The sequence below is a fragment of the Microtus pennsylvanicus genome, chromosome 9 (genome assembly GCF_037038515.1).
Source record: "Microtus pennsylvanicus isolate mMicPen1 chromosome 9, mMicPen1.hap1, whole genome shotgun sequence".
NCBI lineage: Eukaryota > Metazoa > Chordata > Mammalia > Rodentia > Cricetidae > Microtus > Microtus pennsylvanicus.
Window position 1 is genome coordinate 149,603 of NC_134587.1, and position 26,155 is coordinate 175,757.

General features: G+C 41.2%; 1 pseudogene; it reads left to right on the plus strand.

Moving 5' to 3' along the window:
• The first annotated feature begins 24,563 nt into the window (after positions 1-24,563).
• LOC142856700 (POU domain, class 5, transcription factor 1-like) lies at positions 24,564-25,805 on the plus strand (annotated as a pseudogene).
• The last annotated feature ends 350 nt before the right edge of the window (positions 25,806-26,155 follow it).

Sequence of the window (26,155 nt, forward strand, 5' to 3'; positions counted from 1 at the left end):
ACCAATCAAGTATAGATTATTGTAACTTTTTCTTTGTTGTAACACATGCTTTGAGCCAGGTGGGATACGAATTATACATAAAAAAGTAACCAAAATATTTGTCTCTGAAGAATTGGAAGTTCTAAATGATTTACTCCTGGTCTGATAAGCCCACGGTCATAAACACAGTCACTACCCAAGGGAATAGTCCTGGAGAGAGGTTTCAATTATTCAGTTCCCATAAAAAATTTAGCTGCTCAGGAGTTTCTCCCACCCCATCCTACGGTGACCATAATTCAGACAATTTATAGATCGTGTTCTATAGTCAAAATTATAAGAACACAATGCCTTTAGTTTTCTTTAGAATGAATGATGGTCACAGTCTCTGCTCACACACTGACAATACTGACACCAAGTGATCTTGCATATTTTGCTATGATCAAGTTATTGAAGAGGGTGCTTATGCTGGAGGGGCTATTAAGTGTGCTCCAGCGCACCCTCTGGAAGGATAGAAGTTGACAGACTCTGAGAACACAAAAGGTATCTACTCCCATCGCTGTGCCTTTCATCATCTCCAGTTCCAGCAGAACATCTGAAGGAGGATCTTAGATGCAGGCATTTCTTTGGATTACCAAGGTGTAAAGAACAAGAGTCTAGGTGTGACTCACACCTGCCAATGTGCTTTTCGGTCTTTATTGTACTGTGACAGGCATTCATCCCTATGTAGAGGATATAGTCTCAAAAATCTAGTCAATCACTGAACCATTATGCAAATTTTCATGCTAATGGTAGTATTTGTCTAGTATTGTTGACTGTCTCTTTTAGCTATGTTCCTAGAGAAAAATGTATATGAATGCTTAATATCCATGAAATCATGGATTAAACATGTTAGACATGGGCTGGGAAGATAGGTCAGAGTTTGATCCTCAGAACACCCATAGAAAGACCTATATGGAGCAATGCAATCCCAGTGCCCCTAGTGAGGGAAAGTAGATAGAGACAGAAAGACCCAGAAGCTTCAAAATGTGTTAACCTGGTGTATACAGAGCATCAGCCAGAAAGCACAAAAGACACCCTGCCTCCGAACAAGGTAAAAGGAGAGAACAGACTCCTGAGAAGTCCTTAATGTTCCTCTCTCTCTCTCTCTCTCTCTCTCTCTCTCTCTCTCTCTCTCTCTCTCTCTTCTTCCTCTCTCTCTCTCTCTCTCTCTCTCTCTCTCTCTCTCTCTCTCTTACTGGCTCTCTCTGCCCAAATCCCACTATCTCAGAGAAAGAGATCTTCTTCCAAAGGAAGATGTCAAAAGCTCAGTTCTACATTCTCGATGTTTTTGGCTTCTACCCCAAAGTTTGAAGTTGCCAATATCACAAGACCCTGACGAACGGGTACCATAATTGGGCACCTGAAGGAGTTACCAGGGAGTTGCTTTGCTCAGCAAAAATCTGGTATTTTACTTTTTAATTTGACTTGATCTGTCTTAATGCTTTGGCGAAAAATTCTATTATTGGCTACAGAAAACCTATTAACTTGGTGTGATCATATGCAAACCATAGCAAACCTGTACCTACACACACACAAACATACACTCTTGCATATATACATATATATCAATTATACATTAAAATAGACAACAATTAGAACATTATGGTATTGTGCATATCCTCTAAGTACCACATGGTATCTCACTATATTTGAATTTCTGCAAAAATATACCATCACGGGGAATGGAGAGATGGCTCAGAGGCAAAGAGCATTGGCTGCTCTTCCAGAGGTCCTGAGTTCAATTTCCAGCAACCACATGGTGGCTCACAACCAATTGTAATAAAATCTGGTGTCCTCTTCTGTGCTGTAAAATACATGCAGGAAGAACCCTATATACATAATAAACAAAAAAAATTTAAAAATACGCCATCAGGTTTTGTGGTTGGAAAGAACTGAAATTCACCGATCACTTATGGAGGTGGAGAAGCCCATAATCAATTAGCGATATCATCTGTCTCTGGTGAGGGTTCACTACTCGTAGGTTGCACAAGGCCAGGTTTTTGCCATGTTCTTGAGTAACGTATTAGTTAAAGGCCTGTTTTTTAAATGTACAAATATTACTTATTTAGAGTTTTCCCTAAAAACCTTGTCACCCACAAAAGACCCTACCTAACTCTGTGACTTCCTTGAAGGTCAATGTATATAATTGCCCAGGTTGGGATAACCTTCAGTAGTGCTTGAGGCCTCAGTCACCCTGACAAGGAAGGAAATGCCATGGGTCATTCATTAGCATACTTTATTACTATGCCATCAATGACAACCAGGTCAGAACTACTGTGAGGTTTTCTTTGTTGGAATACTCATGTTTGAGGCAAGTGGGGTATAAATTATATGTGAATAAATAATAAAATATACACAATCACACACATTTTCATGTAGACAACAAGTGTTCAGACCATAATACTTTTGGCCCAAGTGTCTCAAATTTATGTCACTCTCATTTGGTAAAATAGATTCATTCCAATAAAAAAAAAACAGTACCCAAATCTTTATATGTTTCAGCATCAATCTAACTTAAAAGTTAAAGTTCAATCTGAAAACCATTTAAATCAGTCCCCATCTCTTCTTGGGTAAATTAGGATTACACCGACTGGGAACTGGTGTAATCAAACCAAGATGGACACAACCGACAACCCAGCACAGGAGCAGTACAAAGGAAGGAAGCAGTAATGGACTCTGAGCAAGTCCAAGTGCAGACTCACTTTTAATGACTCAATTCAATAGAGCAGAGGCCTTGCCTTTGAAGCTAGGAGGAAAGCTGCCTTGGTGTCACTGGGCAGTCCTGTCTCCCAAGGCAGTTTCAGGTCATAGTCCCACCTCAGAAGATACTTTATTCCTTGGTCATGTACCTACAGCCATCTTGAAGTAGAAGTTCATTTTTGTTTGTTCATCTATTAATCTGAAAGCTAAGTAAATCACAAGGTGGCCTCCTGGGTGGGTTCTGTGGCTCACCAGGGGATCTGCTGAAAGCTTCTAGCAGGAGGCACCTGCATTGACCCCCAGGAGCTAGAAGAAGCTTCTGCCCCCCCCCCCAGAGCTCTTTGGCGGTATGCCTGAAGCAATGCAGAAACTCTAGCACAGTACAGTGAGCTGAGCAATGATGAGATTGAGGAGGGCTGGACAGAAAGGTTCAGGCCCCTTCCTTTGAAACAATTGTCATGCCCTGGCTGCTTGAGGTATGATGTGTGTGGCAATGGTGAGCATCCCTGAGAAGTGTGTAAGGTCATTTCTGAATAGCCACTAGCCCACACTTATTAATAATCTCGGCATTGAACAGCTGACTGACCACACTTTTCTCATTTTTTGAACTATTAAGCTAAGAACCCATGTCGTATTCTAATTAAGAACTCTGTCTTTGAGTGTTTCTCTATCTTTCGGCATTTTACTATAGACATTCCGGAGAAACCTGAACCGTTTTAGAAACATCTTCATGCAAATATCCAACCCTTTATAACTCTGAAGGCTAATACTCAGAAAACATTGGAACACAGAAACAATGCAGTCAAGGTCATTGACTCTGTGTGACAGAACCTTTTCTAGTTCCCAGTAATGTGCTCCTCACCTGCACAGCTTCTACCATCCACGTTTCTGCCCACAGTCTTATCACCAGCATTTGGACAGTCACTAATGTGATTGATTCCTTGCCCTTTCTCTGTCTATGTGAGTCTGGGCCCATGTTAGAGCTTCCCTCAGTGGTCTGTCCATGGAGAGGTATGCTGTTCACAATAGCGTAAAACCTTGTCCTAGGTCTACATATTAACCCAGTCTCAAAACAGCTCTTAGGCTTTGGGGTACTGGTTAAAGCAATATTCTCACTCTGTGGTGCAGGTTTCTCTTTCTCTCAAACCATTAGGAATGCTTTAATAAAATATCATAACTGGGTGGTTTGTGTGTGTGTGTGTGTTCCTGCATTTCTCAAAGCTCTGAAGGCTGGGTCATTCAAGTGCAAATGCCTGCATATTTGCTGTGTCCTGAGGACCTCAGTACTGGTTCATAAATGGCCCTCGCATGTGATCATTTTATGAGGCCCCTATCAGCATTTACAAGGTCTCCACCTGACAACCTAAAGACTTCCCCAAAGGCTCCAACTGTCCCTCCATTGACCCAAAATTAAGATTCCAGCAGGAGACTGGGAGAAGCAGCCCTGTCACACCACAGCCACTGCTTGGGTTTATCCATGGAGAACTGAGAGAACAAGTGTGACTCTTCACCCCTATCAGCCTCAGACTCACCGAATCCACACAGCTCACACACCTACAGACAGGTGGAAAACATTGCTTTGAAAAGTTAATTGCATGCCGTTTCAATATTGAGACTTCTTTTTTCAATTTACCTTTAAGGAAGAGGGATAGGAAGCAGAGGGTATAGTCTTTGAAAATGTAATAAAGGGGTGGTTGTGAAATTTTTCATGAAAATATCTCATATCAAGTAAATAGAGGAAAGGACTGTGTGAAAAAATATTAAAATATCCTTTTACTTAATGGCTGTTCATATCAATCTTCTGGGTTATACCAGGGTCACAGAGTGAGTATTTTCTTATAGATCTAATACATCAATTTCTGATGACACATTCTTAGGATGCAACTAAATATAGAACTATCCAACTCCACAAAACGGTCAATTTTCATAAATCGGTAAAAACAAAGCAAACCTGAGGATTATATACATATGCAACAGTAAACAGTACCAGAGGCAAACCTTAGTTACACCATTGCTAGTACTCTTAGAGTGTTCTCCGCAGCTGTACCAGGAAACTACAGATTGGGTAATTTATAAAGAGCAGATATCCATTCAGTTCATAGTTTTGCACACTGGAAATTTCAAAAGCATCTCAGGAGAGTCTTCATATTGTATCACCTCACTGCCAGGGCAAAAGGTCAGGAGAGGTCAAAGGTAAGGCAGGCAGTGGGGGCGCTCCTTCATTTTTTGGTAAATCCACCCCCTGCAAGAGTATTCTTGAGGGCAGAGCTCTCTTGATCAAATCAGCCTTCTCTGCCTCTGTCCAGGTCTCAGCAGGGCCGTGCTGGGGCTGAGGTTTCCAACACAGGAATGTATGAAACACTCAAACCCTAGAACAGTCCTTTTCCTTCCAGCTGAGGAAGAAAGACTCCTTAAGCATATGATTCTACCACTGCCAGGAAGCTGTTACCATTTCGAAGTAAAGTCACTCTGTAAATGTGCAGACAACTCATAGCAAATGCACCGGATCTGATTTAAAAAGGTATCAACAAGTAATGCTGTTTGTTAGCATAACCTACTGGGGCAAATGTTATCTTCATTTTACAAATGAAGATGCTGAAACCATTAGCAATTAAACAACTTGCTCAAGACAGTTAGCATCAAATGGGCCAAACTCAAACTCAAATGCAGGAAAGGGACACATCTGAAGGGCTTGCTGACTAGCAGCGCCTTGCCTGTACAAGCAAGGGTGGCTGCAAATGATCTTATGAAATTTGTCCACTAATGTATGGCTTACTCTCTAGAAGACACTGTCTACAAACTTGGGGCATACTTTTTAATTCTTTTTTTACAACTTCTAAACCTGCAGGTTGTAGCATCCATAAAGGCTCTAAACAACGCAAACGTAGTCCATCATGAAACTGCTAACCTACAAAAAAGTTCATGATTGCTTAAATAATTGGGAGAGGGGTGTGAGAGTCAATTGTGTGGTTCTTGAACATTAATCTGTAGAGGATAGATAGCACTGTGCAATTTCAAAAGGTTGGACACATCTGAATATTATTTCTTTTAGCAAGCTAAGGATCTGGCATATAGAAAGTTTCTGAGTGGCACTTAGAACCCCAAATTCCATACACTAAAACACGAAACAGACACCAGATGTGACTGCAGCAAGTGACTTAGGTATGAAAACCTTTCATTTCCTTTGTATTTTAGTCAAATTTGAGAAGGGTGTTTAAAATTGTCTATGTTTCCTATGGGTTCAACTGAAGAATACAGAAGTTTCAGCTTCTTTCTTAAGTCAGATCCTGGTTTAGCCAACTATTCACCTGCTGCCCGATACTTGGGTTCTCCCTAGATAAATTACAATAGTGTGGTCGTGTGCTGTTTTTTTGTTTGTTTGTTTGTTTTTGAGACAGGGTTTCTCTGTAGCTTTGGAGCCTGTCCTGGAACTAGCTCTTGTAGACCAGGCTGGCCTCGAACTCACAGAGATCCATCTGCCTCTGCCTCCCGAGTGCTGGGATTAAAGGCGAGTGCCACCACTGCTCGGCTCTGTTTTTGTTGTTAAACACAGACTTTGGGAGTAAGGAAAGACTCCTTTCACCCTCCTCCGCATGTGCATTTCAAATGTCCTATCTTAGACTGTAAACTGTTTCTGAAACAGGGCACTGTTATTCATCCTCACAGTATCAAAGGGTCTGCTGTGGGAACAAGAAGCCCGTCTATGAAGGGACCAATGTGCTCTGCCCATCCCTCAGTCAGGAACCCAAGCCTGATTGTGTAGGTGGAATTCCCTCACTAGTTTCTGTTGGATGTGGCAAATGTCTATCTCGATGGTGTCATTACTGTTTGCTCTCTCAGTCAGCTTACTAGATCTTATCTGATAGATGTTGGATGTGACCCATTTGGTGATTTTCTGCTCTCTTTCTGCTATTACCTATTTGTTCTAACATTTTTACTTGGTACACACTTTAAAAAAAACTTTGAGAATGAAAATATACTACTCAAGTATACTCTGTATTGGTTGGCAGATAGGACCTACTAAAATGAACAAGTTAACCCAAAAATTGAGGAAACTCAAGGTAATACCAGTAACAGGAAAAGAACCAGCAACAGAGGTAGAACAAAAATGGTGTGATACAGCCAAAATAACAAAAGACAAGATAGGGTATATGAAACCAACAGACATATAAATGGAATTAACAGATCCACAGTTGCTAAATCCAATTCTAGATAGGGCCCCCAAGAAAGAAGTACCAGCAATATTGGTAAAAACAATACAAGATATTGATAAAGATAGATTAATGGGAAAAAGGCTAGCCTTGAATATTACCAGACATAGGGCAGACCTGGCCAGTCAGCCACAGTCCGAAGCCATTCACTCTTTTCCAGTATGTACACTAACAAAAAAAGACTCCCCTATTGGCAAAATTAAAAGGGCGGTCATGGTGGGTACCCCTACCAGGGGATGGACCAGATATAGAAGATACTGCACCGCACAGAGGTGAATGGGTAGAGGAGCTAAGACCATTTACTCCAGGGGAGTTAAGATGAGAATATGCCCAAAATGTCATGAAAGATGCCACATGGATAGTGAAACTGTGGGAAAAAGGTGCAGACACAGTTATGTTGACAGAACATGAAATGAGAAAAATCCGTAATATAGTAGAAAATCCGAGTATAGCAGAAGCTCTAGAGCATTGTTTGAACATAAGCCAGGATGATACCCAACCCCTATTAGACTAGATTACAGCAGCTTGGAGACATGCATTCCCTACTGTGGCTCTTACCCAGTTTTAAGCAGCAGGTAAATGGATGACATACCAGGAAGGTATACAGCTAGCAAGAAAATTAGGCATATTGTATTTCATAGACAATGAAACAAACATACCACAGGCAGCTCCACTAATTCCACAATTTATGAAAATAATAATTAAGGAAGTGCCACCATACCTCAGATTGAGTTTAGCAGGACCAATTCAAAATTGCCAAACAGTGGCAGAAGCCATTAATTTTTTCAAAAACTTCAGAGAGATGGATAATGATAAGGTACTGTCATTTACAGTCAGTAAGAAACCAAGGCAATTTTTGCAAAATATAAGGAAAATTAAACCTCTTGGAAAGGCTAGAACAGGGCTTCCCATAAGACCTAATCAACCATGGAACCCATGGAGGTCAGTAGTAGGACAAAGAAGGAAACCATTCCCACAGAGACCTTTTTTAGGGTACAACAGAGGACCAGCAAATACTGGTCCTCACATACAAATTCAACAAAACAGATGGAAACCAGACAGGAGCAGATCAATACCCATACCAAGGGGGAAAAATAGGTGGCAAAACAGGTGGCAGAGACAAAATGCCACACCCAGGAACAGCAGCCACTAAGACCAATGATAAACCTGCCAGTAGTTAAAAAAGGAATAATAGTACCAACAAAATGGCTTTTAGATACAGGAAGTGAAATAAGTATCTACACAGAATTTACAGATAATTATAAAAATAAAAAACACATTACAATACAAGGAGTTAACACAGAAAGAACAGTACCAGTAATAGAAATAATTATTCAATGTTATGATGTTAAGCATAAGATAGAAGTAGCTAGTTTCTCCGCACCACTAAATAGGAAGTAAAGAAATTAATAAACTATTCCCATTCTTCTTGAATTACAAGTCCATAAGGAAATACTATGTAAATTTAGCAGAAGTTAAAATTGAACAAGTAAAATTACCAAAAATTCCTCCAATTTTTACAGCACAATACCCCATAAAAGGAGGTATGGCTGAAATTTCAGATACGGTACAGACTCTTTTAAAAGAGGGCATTATAGAACAAGCACAATCTTTTAATTACAACTCACCATGTGGCCAATACTGAAGCCAAATGGAAAATACAGATTTACAGTGATTACAGGAGGATTAATGAAAAATCCCCCAGAATGCCAGGTATGTATGGTAGATTTACCATACATAGAAGATATTTTTCTACAAATAAGACAATATGCACCAAAATGGCTAGCAACAATAGACTTGACTGATATGTTCTTTGGGATACCATTGCATCCAGCAAGCCAGGAAATTACAACATTTACGTGGCAAAATAAACAATATAGATTTAAAAGATTGTCACAAGGATATTTAAATGTCCAATTATAGCACATGCAACACTGATGACATTAGAAACATACATAGATATTACTCAAAAAGAACCTGGAGCTGAAGTGCCCCAGCTCATAACAGATATCAATAATTGTTTGGACTTTTGTTTTAAATAAGGAATTTTCTTTTTCTTCCCTTCCTCCTGACATCTCTTTCTCTTCCTCGTCTTTCTTTCTGAAATTGTTGAGGTTTCCACATTTGTAGTATTCTAAAATTTCATGATATAAAAAATATTTAATTTGTACTTACCAATTGTTATGATTTTTTAAATAAATGCTGCAAGGTCCCAGGCGTTAGAAGGCAGCAGAAATACGGTAGGTCCCCAAATGGTGATAGTGGGTCATGTGGCGGTCCAGAGCTGCAGCTACGGATACTGAGCTGCGGGCCGGTACAGAGCACAGGGCCGGTACTGAGCTGCGGGCCCGTAACGAACTGCGGGCCGGTACCGAGCTGCGGGCCCGTACCGAGCTGCGGGCCCTTACCGAGCTGCGGGACCTAACCGAGCTGCCGTCCCGTACCGAGCTGCGGGCCCTTACTGAGCTGCGGGCCCTTACCGAGCTGCGGGCCGGTACCGAGCAGCGGGCCGGTACCGAGCTGCGACTGCTGAGCAGTTGCTGGTTCCAGGCAGGGAGACACGAGGAGGGCAGGCTAGTCCCAGCTAGAAGGCAGTGTGAGGTGCAAGTCACATTGATGTCATGCAGAATAGAATTGGGGAGAGAAAGGGAGAGAGAGAGAGAGAAAGAGAGAGAGAGAGGGAGGGAGGGAGGGAGGGAGGGAGGGAGGGAGGGAGGGAGGGAGGGAGGGATAGAGGGAAGGAGGGAGGGAGGGAGGGAGAGAGGGAGAGAGGGAGAGAGAGATAGAGGGAGAGAGGGAGAAGGAGAAGAGAACAGAGAGACAGTGTGCTAACTGTGGAAAAGGGGCGGGAACTGGGGAAAAGGGACGGGAACTGGGAAAGGGCGCGAACTGCGAAAGGGCGCGAACTGCAAAAGGGCGCGAACTGCGAAAGGGCACGAACACAGGCCAGAAGCTGGAGATCAGCCTGCCTCAGCAGATGGGGAAGGAAGTGGGCGTGGCTTGCAACATGGCCTGTTACCACTATTTGGGGACCCATAGCATTTCTGCTGCCTACTGCCACCAGGGATCTTGCAACAGTTTTTTAAAAAAAATCATAACACTAATTATTTATTGCAAAGTTCCCCTGGTGCTTGGTCAACATTCTCTGAAACTATGTGTTATTTCCATTTTGGGATACTTTCATTAAGTATTTATATAGAGACTAATCTTCTCTTTGATATTTCATTCAATTTTGGCATTCTTAATATTGGGAACAGGACTTGCCAGGTAGAATAATTCTATCTATTCTTTCTCACCATTTTTTAAACTTTTTTTTTTTTTGGTTTTTTGAGAAAGAATTTTTTTTGTAGCTTTGGAGCCTATCCTGGAACTAGCTCTTGTAGACCAGGCTGCCCTCAAACTCAGAGATCCGCCTGCCTTTGCCTCCCAAGTGCTGGGATTGCCCGGTCCCTCTTTTTAACTCTTGTAGCACCATTGCATTATTTTTTTAACTATACTTCAGCTGGTTTGTTGTTTTTTAAAAAAATTAGCAGACGCCATTTTGATTTCTCAGTCCCTTATATTTTGTGTCTCCTTCATATTATCTCATGTAGATTTTTAATGACTTGATATTTTCAGGTTATTCTACACATTTTTTAAATTTCCTTTTTGAGAGAATTTTCACAGGAGAAAATTCTATTTCTGTTGGGCATAATTTGTCCCGATTTTTTTCCTTGTTTTTATTTGCTGCAGTGTGAAGATCTGCTCTACCTCAATCCCAACCTGACCTCCTGCTGACTGTCAAGGAGGCAACCCTCTCTACAGGGAAAGGACACTAGGGAACCATCTTCCCTGAAGTCGGACTTAACACCCACAGGCAGTATGTGGGGCAGGCTTCCATAGTGCTCTGCTTGATCAGTTCCTATTTCCCATCACCCGCCTTCCTTCAAAATACTGAAAATTCAAATAATTTCCTGACTCTCTACATGTTATGTCTCTTATGATGGGACATCGTCATTTAAACATCCTTTACTGACATCATGTTACCACATATTAAACCCAAGAGAAAATGAAAAGAATCTATACTCAGACTGCACTCACGTCCTGAAGTTAATTGCTAGTACATTCTACATTAGGACACTTTGTAACCTTTATTACAATTGATGGGTTGATGTCTTTTAGACTCTCCGGGCATGATTTTTTTAAATGTTTTTAATTTCAACTGACACATAGTAATTGCCCATAAGGGCGCAGTTTGACATTTAAATATATACATATAATACACCATAATCACCTGTGACCCTGGACACTGAGCCTTTCTGTGGGAACATTCTACATGTAATCTTGTAATTTTTTTAGTGGTTTGCTATACACAATCCCGTAAAATGCATAATTCAAGCATGAACCTAACTATTGAAATTCCTAAACGACAGTACATTGAAAGTCATCTCACCAGCTGACTGGCGTGGTTGCCAAACAAAATTAGTAACTAGAAGGGGGTTACAAAGAGCAACAGAAGGACTCATTCCTTGGAACACTTTAAGAAGTTCCCCCAAAATCTTCCCTCACACAGACCCTTTCCTAAACTAAGAGACGTGCAGTATGCTTTGATTGGCTTATAGCATTCTGAAAGCTGGCCTCTGTAGACTGGGCTGATGAGGTCCCCCTACCTCACAAGACCAGCTGGGGACCTGAACACACACACACACACACACACACACACACACACACAACACACACCAAAAACAACAAAACATCAAAAGAGGTGCTGTGAAAAGGAATGTTGAAGAGGTAACCAAAATATTCATTTATCTTCCACCTATTTTTAGCAACTTATTAATTAGGGGTGATGTACATAGGCTGCTGTACCACAGAAAGTATTTAGTTAATGTCACAGGATCAGTCATGATAGTGAAAACATTTAAGAGAGTGACCTTAAATACAAGGCAGGATCATCAAGAGGGACTTGGATATCTCCACATCAAAATTTGCTAAAGAATTTCTATACCTTCAAATTGGAAGACTATGACCATGCAGCTGCTTGCTGGCAGGACCTGCTCAGCCCAGGCAGGACTGAGAAGTACCAGGGTGCCCCTGCATACCTTACCCTCAGATCCTGTACTTAATTTCTCTGCATCTATTGTTCTCATTACTTTGGCTCAGTACTAATGGCAAACATAGGAACCTAGATGACACAAATTAATTTTAATAGCCTGTAAAGAAAAGAAAGGGGGGATGACAAGCAGCCTATTTGGAATTGTTTTCTCTTCACAGATGTAAGCTATTCTGCTACTTTGGGCTGTTACAGATACTGTATCCACCTTTGCCTTGCTTTTGCTTCCTAGGACACAGGCTGTTTAATCTATATTTGAATATATGGTATGATTCATTTCGAACATAATATATTCTACATTCTATCACATTTTTGTTGAAACTATTCACAAACTTAAACTTCTAATTTTAGGCATTTTTGAAAGAAAATACAAACTAATATAAATAAGTATGCCTGAAATCATGAGATTCTTCTGAACTTCCACTATGAGTTTTACACAGCCTAATTATTATCTAAAGTGTATCTGCTTATATTTTTGCAAAATTCCCATGAGCTGGCGTTCTGTATTTTGGTACGTTTGTCTGAAATTTAAACTTGACTTCTGCCCACAAAAAAATAAAAATCTCTGAAGACAACAGCCTCCTCTTATCAGATATTACAGAGTCGCTGCTAATGGCTCATGAAATTCAACCAATCATACACAGTGACAGAGGGACAGACATAGACAGGAAGCCCGCCTCAAAACTGTGCAGAACAGAAGCAGAGACCCTGCAAAGGAACACCTTCCGGGGATCATAGATTTTATTCTGATTAGCCCATGCAAAATTTATAGTGCCACTTAATCTGTAAATAGAGACAAAATGATATTTTTTGTGAAAAACTGCCAGAAACTTTCACATGCATCTTTATGCTAGGCTCCTCAGTGCCAACTCTGGCAGTCCAGGGAACAGAAGGTTGTCAGCCCAGGCACCAGGGGAAGATGAGTGTTGGGGTGGGGGGTGGATTTGCTGCTCTTTCTATTTGACTAATAGGAAGCCTTGTGCTCAGCAACTCCTAAAGCAAAAGAAGAGGATGAAATCTCTAGGCACCTCACTGCCGATGCCTCTCAAAGAATTTCTGTCAAAATGAGCCTATAAGTGGAGAAAGGTTTTCAATAACATTTTTTTTAACCTGTCAGGATTTCCAAGCCTGGCAATGAAAAGAGTTTGAAGGCTCTATCTTTGTTAAAGTTGGGTGTTGAAGGAGAAGAAAAAGAAGGGGACAAGAGCTGCCAATGTACTACTTCTAGTTGTGTTTAAAAATAAAAGGCAACTCTCAAAAAACCTAAACAATAAAAGGCAACTGAGCCATATAGCTGGTATTACCATAGCATACACAGGAAAAAGAAGCAGCTTTGATTGACGCTTTATCCATTTTTATAGAGGTACTTATTTTTTTCAGCTCTTCAACTGCAGAAAATGACCTTGATGTTCCTCCCCCTTAACTGAAATGCAGGAAGTGTGTCTGTTGTAAATGTTTCCAGGACACTTGGTGGCTTGTATAGGCAGTGACAGCACAGGCTCCCTCTCACCTGAGGAAACGTTATCAGTCTGCCCTTTACCACCTTCTCTTATTTTTTTCCTGCCCTTTACCTTCTAACTGCTGCCCAGTCAGACCCAAATACCCAGTACCAGGAATAGTTACAGAGCCTTGGCCCCTGAGACTACATTCCATCGGGACTGACTGTGGTAATAGGAGGCATCCCCCAGAGCTTCCGAGGCATTGATCCCTTTTCCACAACTGCTAAACAAGCTTGCAGATCCTTGCCACAGAGGCCACTTTTGTCCCATCCCTGAAAGCCTTTATTAGTCTATTCTTGAGGACAGTATACAAACACAACTACCCATCCCCACGCTATGCCCTTGAATAGTACAAAAGCAGAGAACTCTGACGAAAATGATTCAAAAGCTGATGATGAAGCAGTAACTCAAAGATGTCTGGGAACGAGACTCCCAAGGTGTTCTCTGATTATAACTCATTCACAGTGTCTCTAGTCTTCCTAAAACTGTGACGTTAGCCAAGTAAAAAATGTATGCTGACCAAAAAAAGACAGCAATACTAATATCAAAATCATAATGTAACCTCACCTCTCTAGAATTGCACAGAGGTCAAAAGTCCTAAGGGTAACAGAGAACAGAACAATTGATTTTTAGGATAAAGACCCTACAGTCATTAAGATAATGTTAACTCCTGTTGGCCATATCTTGCTATGATATGAAAACATTCCATACATTTAAGAGCCATTTTTAATGAAAATGTAGCTATCAAAAATGGGACCATAAATATGCCTTTATAATATGGAAATGTTCCATATGGAACGCACTTCATCCCACCAAATAGGACAAGTGAAACTCTATTATGTGTTGGAATATGACATAGACATTTCAGTAGATTTATTTCATATTATGATGCATTGCTTTTCCCACAGTTAAATTTTGAAATGTATGGACTAAATCCCTGTAACATGCACATAAATGTTAATACACTAGATAACAGTCCCCCCACGAAATGTTTCTTTTCAAAAACAGGCACAGCTATGTAGAAATCTGACACGCTATGGCAATGGAGGAAGATGGTGCTAACTCACCGAATCCCAGCAGTTATAATAACGGAACTGTTTTTCTGAGGACAGGAGCTTGTGAGGAAAAGGATGACAGATTGTCATGGAATCTTATAGGTATTAAGTACAAGGACATGAGTGAAAACTGGAGATGACTCAGCTACATATAGCTGTATGTATGAGCATATACTCTGTTCCTTAGAAGAGATTTAGGCCATTGTGAAATAATTTCAGACTCTCAAAACCAACTTCATTTATGAGAAAACACTATCTACTGTAACATCTAGGCATAGCAATATTTTGCTAAGCACCCACATTGAAATATCTGTTAGGACCAACTGTGAAAATCTAACAGCATTCAAAGCAAAACAGTACAAAATAATGTGGGGTGCCATTGCTGGGTGTTGTAATTGGAGTTGAGATGTCAGCAAGGACAGCTGGGAAGGAGGGAACATCCTGTAAGATTCAATCAGCTAGGGCTGGAGAGCATGCTCAGGCCGAAAGAGCACTTGCTGCTCTTGCAGAGGACCCACATTTAGCCCCCAGCACACATGTGTGCATTAAAATCTGCTGTAACTCCAGTTCCAGGTGACCCAATGCCTTTTCTGGTCTCTGTGGGCTCCTGTACATGGTGCACAAATACACATTCAGATACACATACATATACATAAAATTAATATTTTCAAAAGAGCCCTCAGTCAACTCATTCTCTAGGTAATAAAAGCCTCATACACTGAAATAAGTGAAATAGTACCCTAGTACTATTTCTTAGTACTCCATCTACATCACCATCTATAAAGAGGATGGGTGTGAAAATGAAAAGCAGCTTAGTTCATTGAGGGCTAAGATCTGAGGGGGCTAAATGCATTGATTGTATCCCAGGACATAGTTTTACAGAATAGGAATCATGATAAACATGCCTTTGACTGTTTCTCTTTTTATAGCAAAGGTGGTATGTTAGATACACATTTTCTTTAATTCTGATTACTACTAGGGCTATGTTTAACACTCCTCATACAGCACTGTCAAAGACTAAGGAGGCTAATGTGTGTACCTTGGCAGTGTGTATGCTGGATCTGCCAAGTCAAACCACGAGGGAGGTAGAACATCCTCCTGGTTTCCGTTTGGAACCCTCAATTCTTTCTCTTAAAGATTTTCTTGCTTATTATTTTTAATTATGCATATGAAGAGCAGAGACTTTACATGTGAGTGGAGGTGTCCCTGAAGGCCAGAGGCACCAAGTCTCCGAAGCTGGAGTTGTAAGTTGCCCATCCCGGGTGCTAAGAATTGAACTCCAGCCTTGCAAGACCAGTAGAGCTCTCAACCCCTGAGCCTTCTCTTCAATTTCTAGATCCTTAATTCTAAATATTAAGGCAACTGTTGGAAATTGTGTGAAATATAGATGTGTATGCTTTTCCCATTTGTCTCCTAAAATTTTAAGTTTAGGAACAAAAGCTGACAGTAAACCAATACAGATTTTATAGATAGTGCAGGCTTAATAAACAGCTAAGATATCTTCAGCTTCCATCAGCGGAGATTCCTGGACCATCTACACCTAATGCTGAAAGAAGAAAGAGAAATCAAGAGATGTGGCTTTGCCAGGTATTGTCAGTGCTTTCTTCCTCTCATTGCTCGGCCCAGAAATAATGAAATGTCAAAACCAGCCTAGTGGAAGGATGCCTAATTTGTCATGTAATGAAACAAAAGAATCTAAAAGCCGCATGCTTTTCCTTTCATATAAAGAGAAGATGATAAAAAAAGAACAAATTACACTCAGTATCATGGGACCTGAAACAATTGCAGAAGGAAGGTGGTGGATGCAAGGCTTGGTGGACCCTTCAATGAATAGTGGCAAAATATTCTCCTAGACAAACCGCGTTCTTCCTATGTTAAAGATGGGAAACAGGCTAATCTAATCAAAATCTTGTAAAAGGATCGGTGTGGACTTTCCCCCCCACTGACTTAATATCAGCTTTTATAATTAATTGGGCTTTGTCAGGGGATGTGTACCCACATCACAATAGCCTTTTTGCTTTTCCAGGCACTTCATTTGGGATCAAGGGCAGCCCAGGAAGATACCAGGTTCACCTGACATCAATTTCCCTGCTCCTGCTGATATCCATTTCATGTCACAATAATTAACTTACAGCTATTATAACCAAGTTTCATAATTAACATTTTATTTGTCAAATATTTTCTGTGCATATGTTTACTGTAAAAATCTTATGACGGATCAAAAAATTCTTTCACTTTATTCTCTATAATCTTGTATAAGAATTGATTACTGTGGAAAATTTAACTACCTATGGATTTTGATTTTGTACATATTATTTATTATTAGGGATGAATCAAGTAATAATGGGAACTACATACCTTAAATTTAAAGAATTCAATATACTTTCAATTCAACTACTATCTCATCTGTCTAATGGAAAATTGTAACTCTCATACTATAACCTCTTATCACCTTTAATTTTAAAGAATCCGATGGATAGATATTGTTTAAATGTGAAACCTTTAAGAAAGCAAACATACAATTATTTAACATTCTCAAAATCTGGAAGAAATGTTTGGTTACAAATTCTGACCAGTTTGGAACCTGACACACATGTGCACATGTTGAGACTAATCTCCCTCACACCAGTCACCCATTTCATCAATGGAAAATAACATAATAAAGTCTTAAGAATGATCTTGAATAAGATAAGCTCCCTGCTCCTCTGAGCTGGATGCGTGACTGACAGCCAATTTGAAAATAATCTATAAACTGACAACATGAAAGAGTTTTATATTATAGATGATAAATTTATTTGATCAAAGGATAACCTAAAAAATACAATTTTACTTTTTTTAAAGCACAGTCATCAGCTGAAGAATGAACAACCTCTGGGCCATAGCTTTATTTTTGTTTAATGTTTATTTGGGTCCCAGAACTTTCTTTTAAAATGACTGTTATCTGGGAAATAGTAAGGATGATCCCTTCTCTTTCCTGACTTAGTTTAGTCACTAGATAACAAATGTAATAAACATACCAAGGTGTAGCTGAGTCGAAGGTTATCATACAATTGAGCAGTCAGTACTCACTGTCAAAAGGACATGAAATGGCATACAAAATTAGGTAGCAGAGTACCTGATTCATAACTACATAAAAAGATGAAGCAGAGCCGGGCGATGGTGGCACACACCTTTAATCCCAGCACTCAACAGACAGAGGCAGGTGGATCTCTGTGAGTTCGAGACCAGCCTGGTCTACAGAGCTAGTTCCAGGACAGGCTCCAAAGCCACAGAGAAACCCTGTTTAGAACAACCGAAAAAAAAAGATGAAGCAGAAAGATTTTCGGTTGGATGCTGGCCTGGGACACTCAGTGAGACAGTTCCAAAAAAAAAAAAAATCTATGCCGATATAAGTAAACAATGGACCCTTTAATGATTAGTGGCAAAATATACACCTAAACAACTGGAATGCTTCATAGATTAAGGATGGAAAAGAGCCAATTTCTATTCCAAATTTTTGAAAAGTATCTGCATCATTTTCCCCCTACTGTCTTAATATCCACTTTTGGGAATAGCTAGGCTCTGCAGGGGATAAACAGGCATATCAATATACATGTATTAAAGTAATACCTAGGGTGGAAGGAGAGCCTCTGAAGAGGCTTCTCAAGGAATATGGGGTTATTTGCTAATTCTGATCATTTCTGTGTATGTACCACTTGCCTGCAAACACAATCAGAAATAAAGAAAATGGGACTTAATAGAAACCATCTGTAGCCAGGAGGTGGTCATGCACGCTTTTAATCCCAGCACTTGAGAGGCAGGAAAAAAGCAGATCTCTGTGAGTTCAAGGCCAACCTGATCTACAAGAGCTAGTTCCAGGACAGCTAGAGCTGTTACACAGAGAAATCCTGCCTCGAAAATCAAAAGAAGAGAAAAAAAGAAATGATCTGTGTAAGCATTCCTGTCTTCTTTAGAAAGAAGAGCACAGGAGTAACAAAAGAGATGTCTTGATGGGGGGCATTTGGGGGTTAGGGAAAAACATGGTGCCAGGGAAACTCTCAGAAACCCACGAAAATGATCCCATCTAAGACTCTTAGCAATGGTGGAGATGGTGCCTGAACTGGCCATCTACTCTAAGCAGATTGATGACTTCCTAATTGGCATCAGAGATACTCTATCCAGTAACTGATTGAAGCAGAGGCAGAGATCCACAGAAAAGTGCTTTGCTGAGAGTCTTGAGGAAGAAAGGGAGGAGGGATTGTACTAACCAGGGGGGTCTTGATGGGGGAACCCACAGAGACAGCTCATGGATTCTGAACCAACAGTCAGAGAGCCTGAATAGGACTGACCTAGGCCCTCTGCATCTGTGTGACCATTCTGTATCTTGGTGTCTTAGTAAGGCTTCTAATAAAGCAGGACTCCCACTGGTAACTTGATGGATTCCCTGGCCCTGGCAGGGGAGGAGTTCAGACCTGTCTCAACTTGATGGCCATGCTTTGTGCAAGCCCATAGGAGCCCTGTCCCTTTCTGAATGGAGATGGAGAAGGAGTGGATGGGGAAGGAGGTAGATGAAAAAGGAAGGGGACAGGAGGAGAGGGGGGAAGGAAATTTCTTGGTATGTAAAATAAATTTTAAAATGTTATTTAAATAAAAGAAAAAAGAGAAGAGCACAGGCTTCTTTATGATGGAATAAGGGTGAGAAAATCTAAGAATAAAAGATAAATTAAGAACCACTGATGGATTTTAAAATCCGAGAGCACATACACATTGTTAGGTGAAAAGAAAAATTGAAAGAGAAGCAGTTAGGAAAAACTTGTATTAATCTGTTTCAGTCATTTTTGGAAAATAATCTTGGATAGAACACAAATGTGGGAGAAGTTGTACAAATGGAAGTGGCAGGAAAGGTCAACTGCTGCTCAGGAGGAACAGAGATCCAGAAAGCTGGTACATTGTGGATTCTGAATGTTGAATTTGCAGAAGAAAGGTTGCCCCTAAAGGGAAGCTGGCGTCAGAGGAGGCTGCTTCTGATGGGGACACAAAGTGGACTAACACAAAACAGTGTCACCTTACACAGAACAGAGAGGAGCCAGCTAAACAGGTCATCAAAGAAAGCAGGAGACATTGACAGAGTAGGAGGCAGGGAGGCAAAAGCAATTGATTCAGTCATTCTTTCCAAGTAAGGTCAAGGACAAAACAAGGCACAATGAGTGCCCAAAGTGACCTGGTAAGGAGGGTACATAAGGCGAAGTTACAGTATAAAATGGCTGAAGACTCAAAGAGACAGAGAGACCAGAGAGGACCAGACAGGAAAGCTGAAATTTTAGATAAGAAAATCAAGCTGGGTTTCACTTTCTTTTGGAACTGGAAGAAAGTGCCTCATTAGAACCTAAGTGAGAAGGAATATTTCACATGGCATTGAGGAGACCAAAGACTGTAAAACACCCACAAGAACAAGTTCTGTCAGACTGCGGAGTGCCCAGCACTGAGTGTTACCAGGCCACATGTCTGTGTGACTTTCTCCTGCAGTGTTTGGCAGCCTAGGACTGGGAGGCAAGAAGGCAGATGACTGTACTTACCCATTCTTGGGAATTAGAATGGCAGCTCTTGGGCAAGAGAGTGTGACAATCTAATAAAATGACTGACCCTAATGTCAAGGCTGCTTAGGCAAGCAAATGAAGCCTGAAGAGGGACTGACAATCTGCGACAGTGGTGTGCTAACAAGGGATAGGAAGTAATAGTGAGACAGAGAACCAGATTTCATTAGCAGTGGAGACATATGAGACTTCTAATGACAGGCATTTGTGTGCAGAGTCTGTTGCAGTTTGTATTGGAACTGGACGGGAAGAGAAAAGTTACAATGTGATAATTCTAGAATTAAAGATTTGGGGTATGGTTGACCTCATCCAAAGCCACATAATCAATGCCTCAATTTAATAATATGAATAGCAGCACACAATGTAAGCTTTGACTAACTAAATAGTCAAAAAGATTCAAGTGTCCATCTGTCTTTACCTTTTGATTGATTATAGGAGGACTAAGCTCTATGAGCTATAATTAGTCCTATTTTTTCTTTTTTTTATTTTATTGAGCTATACATTTTTCTCTGTTCCCCCCTTTCCTGTCCCCTCCCCTGCTGACTGCTGAACTTGCCTAAAGGTGAGATGATCCTTTGGGGTTCCTGCTTCATGAAAGAGTCTGCTAGACATTCTGCAGGATACAAAAGAAAAAAAAATGGGACAAAGAAACTGCCAATATAGGTGAAACTGTCTTTGAATTTTCCTGCTTCATGAAAAGTCTGCTGGATATTATGGGTCTGTAGACTGAATATGGATGTCCCAGTGTTACAGAAAAATGTTGGTTGACTTTCAAGGCAGCAAGATGTCTGTCCATTCTAGAGTTTTGGAAGTTGTTTACAATGCATCTCATGTTTACTTAAGTAATATTATATACTTCTGGAGTCTTTGATGGAGTTGAAGAATTTATAGTGATAGTTATAGTTTTCCTGAGTTATGATAATAGATAAAGTAGATATAAATATTGTAACTGTAATTTTTGCTTGATACCTGTTATATGTAATTTTACTATGCTAAAGTTATAACCTTCCTTTTTATTTAAACAGAAAATGGGAGGTGATGTGGGAGTCCCTTCTATGTGTTGTAATTGCCATTAATGAATAAAGAAACTGCCTTGGCCTGCTGATAGCACAGAACTTAGGTAGGCAGGGAGAAAGAAGGATGGAGTCAGAGAGACGCCATGGAGCCACTGGAGTCAGACATGCTGAGTCTTTGCTGGTAGACCACAACATCGTGGTAATAAACAGATTAATATAAATGGGTTAAATTAAGATGTAAGAGTTAGCCAATTAGAAGTTAGAGCTAATGGGCCAAGCAGTGATTTAATTAATACAGTATCTGTGAGGTTATTATGGGATGGGAGGTTGGGATGTACAGGTAGCCTGCTGCTACTCTCTGTTGTAACTACCACCAATTTGTAAAGACCAAGAAAAGGTTCATGACCAACAGTAGCTAACTGACATGAAGATCGATGTTTAGAAATCATTTGACATACATACCATAGCTATTTAACCATACAATAGAAGTTAACTCCTGGCTAGGATCTATGACAGCTGTATACATGTTTATTTTTTATATATTCTCTCTTGGTTCACAGTACAAAGCTCAGGATCCCTTATTGCATTTCATGTAATGGCTGTAGAAACAAGTGCAGTCTTCACTCATAAATATCTAACATAAAACCAATAGCCTCTCCTGCAATATTTTTGCTCTCCTTGACCAAGAGGATAAAACCAGTCCTAAACATGCTCATTTGTGGAGTATACTCATAAGTGAGTATATATAAGATTATACTTTAAAGAAAAAATATATTAGGCACATGGAGTAGAAACCTTGCTTAGCTTAAAGTCATGAAGAACATCTATAAAATATTTCAGTAAGGTACTGAATTCCCCTGAGTGAGCATAGCTTGGACCATAATGTTTTAGCTTGAAATAAAAGAAAACATACTTTCAAGGTACAATCTTAACAGAGAAGTATGCTCCCGAAGTGCTTGCCTTGCTTAGTCACTAATACTATAAATAAGCTAAAAGGAAGCCTGCTCATATATTGTGACTCTAACTAAGCTCATCATCATGATTGTGAGGTAATCAGAAAGGACAGGCTTTACACTACGAAAAGAATAGTTCTGAACTCAAGACCAATGGATGCAATGGCCTTAAGCACGTTATTTTACCATTCTTACTTAAGAAATCTTTATATGAAGAATATTGTCCTCTTGAAGGCAGTGTCCTGTATCTCTTCAAAAAAGACTGATGGCCACAGAACTTCCACCTGGAAGCATGCTTTAAATATGGCAAAACCAGCTATGAAGCAAGAAACTGCTTAATTTTTAAACCAAGGACAGGACCCTGTCAAGATTCCACAACAGTACATTGGAGGATCCATTGCTCCATTTTGTTAACTCAAGTAGGTCACTCTCCCCAAATTTCTACCCACAGGAATGTCTGTCAGATCTTCTGAACTCGGCATCTAAAAACAGTTACTGCTTCTGGATCTTTGGTCCCACAATAACCATGGAGAAATTTGGGACTCCCTAGGTAGTTGGAAATCTCTCTCACTTATGCTTATCCTTCTCAGATCTGATGGCATTGGATGAGTAGGATACTGATAGCCTTACCAGTTTAGCAGCTTTCTCCTGACCCACACCCCTCAAGGCTACAACCAGCTTGGTAGCTCTTGGTTTATTAGTTGTTTCCTCTTAAGAGTACAGACAGGTGTTCCTCATTCACAGGCTTTGTTGCAGGGGATAAACGGGTTTCAGATATAACTTCAGAGGTTTACAGTTTTAGCACTGAAAATGCAGTCCTGATGAACTGATAGGGCCATGACTGCAAACAGTTTTCTATAGTGCTTAACTTTCTGCTGATTTTACTGGTCCTAGCTTTAAAACACAGGTTAGGATAAGAGAGGGAATAGAACCCTATAGGTATGTTCAGTTTCATCCTCCTCCACTCACTCAACCTCTTTTGTTCAATGAATTTAGACTTAAATGTTTGTTTCATCTGGTTAAAACCATGCCGTAGGAAAAATGTTCATGCCTTTTAATCCAAAGACTTTTGCTTTGACAACAAGGTGTAAACCTATCCCAGTTGTTTTAAAGATACCTGCAGGTTCCTGGGACATGTTCTGCTACTGTATCAAGAAATTTGGTCTGTTGGAAACAGTCTCCAGAGCCCCTCTTTGACCCTACCTATTTTCAAGCACATTTTGTAGGTTCACTCCTCTTGCCACAGGGGGCCCTCCAGATACATCAGCTCCTGCATCATCTTCGTGGATGCTAACCAGGCAAGTAATGGTAGGTTAATCTCAGCCACAAGCCCACTAATAAAGGCACCATTATCTGTTAACTTTTATTAACACCTTTAAAGGATGGATGTGTTCACCACCTCCATTGAAGTAGCAGATATGATGCCTCAAGTACTTCTGAAGAACACATCATCCATCCATTTGGCATGCTACCTCCAGCTCCCAAGCTCCTGGGACATCAGTGCTGGTACCACCTTTCCACACTAGAGCAGGCACCTATCGAGCAACTGGGACCTAGTTTTCCAAACATGTCCCAATAAAGAGCCCATCTACTCTCATGTCTCACTCTTTCAGCCTTGTCTCTTTTGTACAACCAGGGTACTTATCTGTTCCATTCTTTCTGCCAGTCTTCTTTCTTCCCATGGCTAGTCCAGTTCATAGGGCTGGTGATAATCTATTATTTCCTTACCAGCCTTTCTTCTTACCCTCCTTAAGGAACAGATGCCTGAGGTCTCCAGGATGACAATTAGCTGCTTTTCCACACATACCACCTGATAAGCCTGGGCCCACAGACTTCTATCTACCCCTTCCCCATGTTGTCCCATGCCTCCAGGAATTAGTCAGACTTGAATGTGTACCCATATACCCACGAACTCTGGGATGTTTATATGGAAGCACCACCTAGCCTCATTCCTCCCATTCCAGATCCCGCCCCCTCAGAAAGCCTGTCAAGGGTCAATTCCTCCCCTGACAAGCACAGGACCGTGCCTACAATACTTATGATGCAATAACCCACCTGCCTCGTGGTTACCCCTCATGGTATTCTACTTCCTCACTGAGGTCACCCAGGAGCTGCTTTGCACATTAACCCTAGACTTTTAATTCAGCTTGATCTGATTTATTGCATCTACAGAGAGACTTAATATCGGGGTATGGAAGCATCTCAAGTATAAATGAGAAATTATTATATGAAGGTTTTAAAACAATTGGATGTTATTTTAAGAAAAATGTATTCTTTAATGTATCTTTTTACTGAAATTGCTAGATAGCTAATTTTCAGTGTGTTTTCACCACAATTTCCAGGTATCTAGTTAAAAATTAGCAGGTTTGGAGGGAGAGAGGTTTAAGCAGTCCCTAGGTGAGCCCTCCTTCCGTCAGGCCCCCGGCTTGGGGTCTCCCCCTTCCCTATGGCTGGACACCTGGCTTCAGACTTCACCTTCTCACCCCCACCTGGTGGGGGTGCTAGGTCGGGAGGGCTGGAGCCAGGCTGTTTGGACCCTCGGACTTGGATAAGCTTCCAAGGGCCTCCAGGTGGGCCTGGAATCGGGCCAGGGGTTGGGCCAGGCTCAAAGGTGTTGGGGATTTCCTCTTGTCCCCCGCCGTATGAATTCTGAGGAGAGATGGCATACTGTGGACCTCAGGTTGGACTGGGCCTAGTGCCCCAAGCTGGCCTGGAAACTTCGCAGCCTGAGGATCAGGCAGGAGCAGGAGTGGAGAGCAACTAGGAGGGGACCTCCGCTAAGCCCGGCACTGTCCACCCCGGTGCCGTGAAGTTGGAGAAGGTGGAACCAAGTCACGAGGAGTCCCAGGACATGAAAGATCTGCAGAAGGAGCTAGAGCAGTTTGCTAAGGTGCTGAAGCAGAAGAGGTACACCCTGGGTATTTTCTTTGGAAAGGTGTTCAGCCAGACCACCATCTGCCGCTTTGAAGCGCTGCAGCTCAGCTTCAAGAACATGTGCAAGATGCGCCCCCTGCTGGAAAAGTGGGTAGAGGAAGCCGACAACAACGAGAACCTTCAGGAGATGTGCAAAGCCGAGACCCTGGTGCAGGCTCGAAAGAGAAAGAGGAAGAGCATTGAGAAAGTGAGGGGGAACCTGGAGAGCATGTTTCTGCAGTGCCCGAAGCCCACCCTACAGCAGATAAGCATTATCGCCAAGCAGCTCGGCCTGGAGAAGGATGTGGTCCGAGTGTGGTTCTGTAACCGTCGCCAGAAGGGCAAACGATCAAGCGCTGATTATTCCCAACGAGAAGAGTATGAGGCTGCCGGGTCCCCTTTCCCATGGGGGACCTGTATCTTTCCCTCTACCCCCAGGGCCCCATTTTGGTGCCCCAAGCTATGGGAGCCCCCACTTTACCACACTCTACTCTCCAGTCCGGTTTTCTGAGGGCGAGGCCTTTCCTACTGTTCCCGTCGCTGCTCTGGGCTCTCCCATGCATTCAAACTGAGGCTCCAGCCCTGCCTGGGAATGAGGTGAGCTGAGGCGAGGGAGACAAAGGTAGATAGAACCTGGAGCCACCACAGCTTTGGGGTGAAGCTCCTTTACTGAGGAGGGGTCGCAAGCACAAAAAGCATGGGGAAGATGAAGTTCAGTGATGCTGTTTTGATCGTGAGCCTGTCACTCATTTTGTTCTTAAATAATAAATAAAGCCTGGGACACATTGGATGGCAAAAAATAAATAAAATAAAATTAGCAGGTTTGAAAGCTATAGAAGACTGGATTCCTGCTTAACTATGCTTTGGATATAATACCATGTGTTCTTGTTAACATTTAACTTTTTAAAGAAGAAAGAAGCATCAAATTATCACTCCATGGATTTTAAAATATTGTGATCAATCACCAGTAATCTCCTTGACAAAAGAGTCGTGCAGTTCATAATACCTTCTGACAAGAACTCCAGAGAGGTTCACTGGCACTACTAAAGAAGCCTATGAGTAGGAGAAAATCAGGTTTTACACCCTGATCAGAGCAGCGTGACTCCAGAAGGAGAAAATAAACAT